The following is an 8,034-nucleotide window of genomic DNA, read 5'->3' as shown; positions in this document are numbered from 1 at the left end:
TCAACCTAATGAAATGAAAGGGAAGGATCACCAGTAGTGGGTGGTTCAGGAAAAGTTATGAAGAATGAGGTAGAAAGAAGGCTTCTGGGGTAGTTGTACTATTTTTGACTGGGTCCTAGTTGCTAGACTGGTTATCTACTCAGCATCTTCCTTATTTTGATATTGCATCTGTCTTATTTATTAACTAAACCATGCTAGATGTGAGGCCATGGTGGATAGACTTTTGGTGTTTCTTTTGGAATTAAAACAAAGAGCCTGTGCCTAGGTGTCACCACAAAGGAGATTTTTGTGGTCAGCGAAAGAGGCACCACTTAAAGGCAAAGCCAGTTTTCCTGCCACCGAGCTTACACAATGCGAGTTGCTGAATGTTCTCTGGAAAGAATGTCTGTGCTGCAGAGGGATGGAGCCAGAGCTTCTGAGGTTTGTTTCTACTTTAGAAATCATGGCATTTTAATTCTGAACATTCTCAACTTTAAGAAATCCAATGAACGCAGGTAACTTATAACCACAGTATTTCAGGAGCTGAAGTCATCTCCTGATCCTATGGTTTCTCTGCACAGGATATGTATTATACTATGCTTGTGCATAGTTTTGTGCACAGAAGTACATTTGTACATCTTAGAAGTCAGGTTAAAAAAAAAACAAGAAATTTGAGTTTAACTCTAAACCATCATGTAAAATGAGTATCACAAAAGGTGAAGGGGTCAGGGAGAACAGTGCTTGTTTGAAGTGTGGGTAGTCTGTCTTTTTAAAATTAAATACAAGCTCAGGTTCTAGAACTTTCATGAGTATTAATGTTCCTAACCTCCCAGTGAGGAAGGGAATACTATTATATTCACTTCACATATGAAGAGCTTAGCATTCAGTTAGGTTAAATTACTGCCCAAGAGTACAGCTTATGTAGAGTTTATGCCTGGGATTTAATACCACGTACATTGCTTGGGATTCATCAAGGGTGGTAGCACATGCTGGCAAGCCCAGCACTTGCAGGACTTGGGAGGTAAAGGCAGAGGGATCCTGAATTCAAGACCATCTCCTGCTATACAGCAGATTTAAGGTCAGCTTGGGCTATAAGAGACTCTGTCTCAAAAAGTACCCCCCCCCAAAAAAAAGGAAAGAAAATAGTTCATCTAAGCCATATGCTTGACTTCCCACTTATATAAAAGCATCCTACTAACATAAAAGCTTGATATTCAGCTAAATTTGCATTTTAGACTAGGAAAAACTACATTGTCACTCCACATAATTTGTGAATAAAACCCTCATTTTCATAATTAAAACATTTTCATGCTCTAAGGTTTATACCACAATGATTTACTTGAGGTAATTTATCATCACCTTGTAATAGTGAAAATGAGGCGCTTTATTTTCATGCCTATAGGAACACTATAAATATAAGAAGTTCTAGGTCTGAATTTCATGGTTCAAAGCTCACTGACAAAAAGATACTGAATGACTAAACATTGCATGTTATGCACAGATATGTCACATGATGCAGAAATAGCAAGGTTGATGAAAGTTTTATTCCCTATCTATTCTCTTTCAGAGGTAACCAGGTGATGGTTTTTCTTAACAGGCTCCACAGTAACCAGAAAACCTACTTGCTATTGAATTTGATGAGGATGGTCACTCCACTGCTTGCTGTATGAACTGTCTCTTACTGAACCATTTGCCAGGCTTCTGTGGAGTGGGTGAGGGACCCGAACCTGACAGCAGCTGTTGCTGTATGTCTGTAATGGTCAAAAGATTCTGGAAGTGGGTCAATGTTTAACCCTGAAATAGATCCATAAGGTTGAGCAGAATATCTAACAGGCATTTTTAAGGTATTCAAAGTGGCACAAAAACACATAAAGGTTAATAATTAGAAAGGTTATTTCTTTAGAAACAAAGATATATCATCAATGACAACAACAAAAAAGCGTAGCTATGAACAGCAAAGTTGATACAGAAAGCAAAATGCTCACAATGTTGAATAGAGAAAAACTCAGAAGAGAGGGAATAGGTGTTGGTGGTGGTAGGGTTATGATAATTATAATAGCTGGGATGTAGGCATTTGTAAATGAACACGAGAGAAAGGATTTATGCTATCAAGTGTGGAGCATATAAAAAGTTAAAAATTTTTGCTTGAAGTTTAGCTCCTTTGATAAAGAAAAAGGTTTATCAAGTGATAAATGTTGTTATTCCAGGGGAAAATTTCAAGATCTTTTCCATTCCAGCAGGGTATGGTGGTTCAAGGCCAGCACAAGGGACACTGCAAAGCCCTGAGTCACACACACACACACACACACACACACACACACACACACACACATACACACACACACACACATACACACACACATACACACACACATACACACACACACACTTACATACATGCATATATACACATATGTGGTATATTAATATGGCTTTTATAATTATTATGGCTTTGACACACAATCAAAACACACAGAACCATGGATGAGGTGATACTGCATATTCATGCTTTTCAATGATTTCTAATGCACAGGGACTGAGTTCAACACATTGTAGAATCATCTGGATATAAATAAGTATGGACTGGTCATTGACAAATATTTTAAATATGCTACAATAAGAAGATGCATGCAGATGGATGGATTTTAGATGCTTTGTGACAAAAGTCAGTGACTTTCCATTTCACCCAAGGCTGAAATTATTTTTGCTTACCATAGTGTTGTCTCTTAGCCTTTCCTAAGGAGTGATGGAAATAAACAGAAGCTCTGGGCAGACTTCATCCTTCTGGGATTTTCCAGTCGACCACAACTGGAGCACGCCATCTCTGTCATTGTCTTCATCTTCTATATTGTGACTCTGGTAGGAAACACAACCATCATTCTAGTGTCCTATCTGGACTCTCAGCTCCATACTCCATGTATTTCTTCTTATCTAATTTGTCTCTTGTAGACCTATGTTACACTACTAGCATTGTCCACAGATGCTGGTAAATCTATGGGGTCCAAAGAAGTCTATCACCTACGGAGGGTGTGTGCTCCAGTTCTTCTTTGCTTTGGACCTGGGAGCCACAGAATGTCTCCTCTTGGCTGTAATGGCCTATGATCGTTATGCTGCTGTTTGTCAACCTCTTCACTACACAGTAATAATGCACCCTGTTCTTTGCCAGAAGATGGTGCTGTCAGCCTGGATGGGTGGTCTCGGCAGTGCCTTAATTCTCTGTTCCTTGACTTTGAAGTTGCCAAGGTGTGGGCACCGGGAAGTGGATAATTTTTTCTGTGAAATGCCAGCGTTGATCAAGATGGCTTGTGTCTACTCCAGAGTAATCGAGATTGTTGTGTTTACTCTTGGAGTTATATTTCTTCTAGTACCTCTATCACTAATCCTCATCTCCTATGGAGTCATTACTCAGGCAGTGATGAAGATCAAGTCAGCAACAAGGTGGAAAAAGGTCCTTAATACATGTGGTTCCCACCTCACGGTAGTAACCCTGTTTTATGGAACACTCATTTATATGTACATGAAGCCACAGAATACCATATCCCATGAGGAAGGACAGTTTTTCACTCTTTTTTACACTATTGTCACTCCTAGCCTTAACCCTTTGATCTACACCTTAAGAAACAAAGATGTAAAGAGTGCAGTGAAGAGAATTCTGGAATAGACAAACATTCTGCCAAAGTGTGAGGTCAATGGAGAAAAAAAATTCAGCCAGAATGTGGAGAGCTAAAGGAACAATGGCCTTTGTTACTGGCAGCTTAATCAGTCCATTCAAGACCACCTATCTGGCATTCACTTAGTAGCTAGAATTTCTTAGGCACAATGTTAACGTTCACCATGTTTAAGTTCAGGACTATGGATACAGTGTGGTCAGCTGCCTCCAGTTCCTACTGTGATGAAGTGTATGTGTGGAAACTGGGAGTCAAATTAAACCTTGCTTGCTTCTCAAGCTGCCTTTGTCAGATATTTATTATGAAGAGATGTGGAGGGGGCGAGAGAGAGAGAGAGAGAGGAGAGAGAGAGAGAGAGAGAGAGAGAGAGAGAGAGAGAGAGAGAGAGAGAGAGAGACAGAGACAGAGACAGAGAGAGACAGAGAGAACAGAGGCAGACAGAGACACAGAGAGACAGAGAGAGGACACACAGAGAGAGATAGAGAGTCAGAGACACACACACAGATAGATAGAGCCAGGAACAAGGAGTAGCAGGAGGAGACTGCCATCAACAAATATTAAAGCTTTTAAACCTTTCATACAAGTTTAAGTACACACAGTGGCCACATGAAAACCAAAAATTATGTTTTATGTTCTTGTGTGTTAACTGGGCTATTCGAAGATGGCACAAATACATCCATTTTTATTGTTGTTGCTGAAGGGACACCAGCCCACTCAAGCATGGCTCTGGCAGGCCTTGCCCTTTTCCCCCATTCCCTCTGCCTTCCTAAAAGAACACTAGGTTTAATTCCTAAAGGTAGCTACCAAGGTCTGTTCCCTTATTTGGCCATTTCCTCCTCCTGAGGCTGACTACCAAGGTCCAGCAATCAGAAGCCCCCTTTGGCTCACCTAATTAACATGCATAATTAAAAAACACTTCACCCTAGCACAGGCTCTCCCTCTTTACCTTTATAAACCTCCATTTGCCTATGTGCCACATCTGTCTCTTCTCTGTCCAGAGGCAGTCCCTTGTCTCCCCAGGACAAATATCCCTGCCCCTTTTCCTTGTCCCCTCATCTTCTCTCTCATCCCCTGTCTCCTTTACCACTGCATCCTAGCCCACTCTAACACAGACCTCTCCTTCTTCTCCTAAAAATGGTACCTTCAAGGTCATTTGCTGCTGTTTTTCTTCCTGAGTCGGAAAGCAGTTACTTTTAAAATTTCTTCCCTGCTTAATGAAGGATCTCTCTGTGAGAGGTGTTTGGATGTGGTTTGTGTCTAGTCCACGGTCTCCTTCAGTTATTATTCTACTAATCCATCATCCCATGCTTGTAGTACCAACAGAACAGTGGTTCTCAACCTGTGGGTCTCAATCACTTTGTGAGACCAATGTCAGATATTTACATTATGACTCATAAAAGTAGCAAAATTACAGTTATGAAGTAACAATGGAATAATTTTATGGTGTGTGTGTGGGGAGTCACCACAACATGAGGAACTGTATTAAAGAGTTGCAGCATTAAGAAGGTTGAGAACCATTGCAATAGAACTATCTAGGCTCTATATTTTAGGCTCCTCTTCTTGAAAATTCTCCAAATTTTAAACTCTAAAAGTAAGTTCATGTCAGTTTGCATGCTAAGACAAAGCCCATTGTTGACATTTGTTCTTACCAGCACTATGGTGCCACTAAGGTGGCACCTTGGCTGTAGTCCAGGACCTCAATCAATAGTGCACCCCATGAGAACCAATGGCATCAGGTCTCTGCCTGATTTATAGCTGTCCTTATAAGGACGTTGTCATCTTCTGTCCTTATTCTTGGCTTTTGAATCTCCAAGGCACAGTTTGGTCTGAGTGGCTGCTTTCAGAGCTGTTAGGATAAGAGCCTGGGCACTGGCTCAGCCACAGACCATCAATTAGTCAATTAAAGAAACAGTAGTGAAAGGCAAAAGATTTATACGATCTGAAGTGAAACCACAGAGTCTGAAGCAGCAATCATGAAGCCCACATGGGTCTCTGACTCTTTTGCCTGCTCCTAGGACCTTTTCCCTCCTACTGGGTTGCCTCATCCAGCCCTGATATGAGGGTTGTGCCTAGTCTTATTTCGTTTATTATGACAAGTTCTGTTGATAGTCCTGGGAGGCCTGCTGTTTTCTGAAGGGAAAGGGAGGAGGGGTAGATCTGGGAAAGGGGGGAGGTGGGCACTGGGAGGAGAGGGGGAAGGGGAAACTGCATTTGAGATGTATTACATGAAAGATTAAAAAAAAAAAAAGAAGAAACAGTGGTGCAAAGCAGGTAAAAGAGATTCAATGTGGCCACATTAGAAAATGGACAAAGAGGCCAAATGACAACCACCCATGCCCATCTTTCTGTCACTAGGGTGGGGTTTAGTTTTAAATAGTGGGCAAATGGTATGCATAACTAAAGTAGGCCTGGTCAGGGTATGGCACTACCCAACATTATTGCCACTGCTTCCTTCTCCCACAAGGTTGGTGACAAGTTGTCAGAACTTTGTGAAATCTCTCTGCAGGAAACAAACTCCTTCTCTGGTGGGCATAGGCTTCAGCCTTTTCCTTTGCTCAATATATGATTCTTGGGAAAATCCCAACTTCTTGGATTCCTTTATTTCAGTAGTCCAAGAGCCAAAGGGTGTAGCACGTGACTCCAGAATAAATTTCTTCCTGCCAGGGAGGGTCTTGGCTGGCCCTGGTTTTCAGGATTTCCAGTCTGAAAAGCATGCATTTTCATCAGAGAGTTGCAATAATCCAATAACTCTGGCAGAACTGAGTTTTGTTGAAGCTATAATAACTTTTCCTCTCCTTGAGATTTCCAGAGGATGTTGATTTTTTTACTTCTTGGACCACTACTGCAAAAAGCAGTCAAGTGGACTTGCTCTGTTCACTGGCTCCTTGTAGAAGGCTCGTTCTCGACAGTCTCTGCCCATTCAGGACTCTGCAGGTTCCTCCAAAACAGGTGCATTCCCTGAACCTCTCAATAGCTACAAAATGATTATCTCTGAGGCAGTAAGGCCAATGAGCCTTGTGAGTGAGCCATGGACAGTGAAATCAAGGTGGAGCTCTGCTCCCCTGGGCATGACAGGTTGCAGGGCAAGTTTTACTCTCCCGACCCCATTAGCCTCTCTTGTCTTCTTGAAATGTCTTAGAATCTTTGCTCTCTGGTGTCAGTCGCTTCATTCAAAAGTGTTTCTAGGGTGACAATGCCTATCCTAAACACGGTTCTAACCACTTCTGAGACAAACTTGACCTTTCTAGGGTGTATCTTCCAAACCCACTTTTAAAAAGGGGCGAGGAGAAATGAGAGGCAAGATTCACTGGAAAGGAAAAACAGTGGCTCTCTGTGCAGCTGGGTCCTGCACCGTTTGTTCCAGGGCACAGGTTGGTGAATCTTCCTGATTCCGATCTTCCCCTCTGCATACCATTCTCAACCCTCTGGTCTAGATCTTGTCTAACATCCAGTGCCTCTGCATAATCCAGTCAGTCGGGCCCACACCACATTCACCCTCGAGGCTTGCCCTAGGACACTTACCCTGTGTGTCAGTGCAGGCTCTGGTGTTCACCTGAATTTATCAGATTCATAACATATATAACATTTAGGCTCAACCCCATCACATGTCCTGTGCTCTGTCTCAGCCTGTTGTATCTATATCAGGCACTGAACTAAAAGAAATATAGGATCCGTGGCAAAAATTCAAATAATATGAAATATCAAGATAACATTTTTCCAACTCCCAATTCCACCAGTTCTTTAGAAATGTTCTCCTTTGAGAATTGCCTAGATGAACTCCAGGACACAGAATTTAAAAGAAGCACCATGCACTTCATCAAAGAATTCAAAGGCCAGGGTGGGGTGGTACATGACTTTAATACCAGTACTTGGAGGCAGAGACAGTGTTACTCTATGAGTCTGAGACAAGCTTGGCTCACATAGTAAGTTCCAGTACAGCCAAAGCTACATAGTGAGACCCTATTTTGAAAAACAAAATTCAAGAAGTTTAAATAAAACTTGAATAGCTCAATGAATGTAAAGAGAAAAAAACTCAGAGAGTAAACACCTGATTAATGTCCAAGAAAACACAAACATAAGGCTGAATGAAATGCTGAAGACAATCCAGGATTTGAAAATAGATTTCAATACAGAGGTAGAAATATTGAGGAAAATTCAAGCCCAAATAAAGATGGAAATGAAAAACTCAATAACTCAACTGATAGACAACTGAAGAGAAAACCTTACAAGTAGAATGGATTAAGTAAAGGAATATTAGGACTTGGAGATAAAATAGAGCATCTAGAACAGAAAAGAGTATGAATCATTTAAAAAAAAAGAGGACAGTAACCTGCAGAAACTGTGGAACACCATGAAAAGACCAAATATTTGACTTATAGTCATAGAT

General features: G+C 41.3%; 1 pseudogene; it reads left to right on the top strand.

Annotated features, from left to right (window-relative positions):
* The first annotated feature begins 351 nt into the window (after nucleotides 1–351).
* Nucleotides 352–3,663, top strand: LOC114685754 (annotated as a pseudogene).
* Nucleotides 3,664–8,034: the final 4,371 nt, after the last annotated feature.

The sequence above is a fragment of the Peromyscus leucopus genome, unplaced genomic scaffold (genome assembly GCF_004664715.2).
Source record: "Peromyscus leucopus breed LL Stock unplaced genomic scaffold, UCI_PerLeu_2.1 scaffold_114, whole genome shotgun sequence".
NCBI classification, from domain to species: Eukaryota; Metazoa; Chordata; class Mammalia; order Rodentia; family Cricetidae; genus Peromyscus; species Peromyscus leucopus.
Note: the sequence above shows the minus strand (reverse complement) of the source record. Positions and strands in the feature narration are given on the sequence as shown.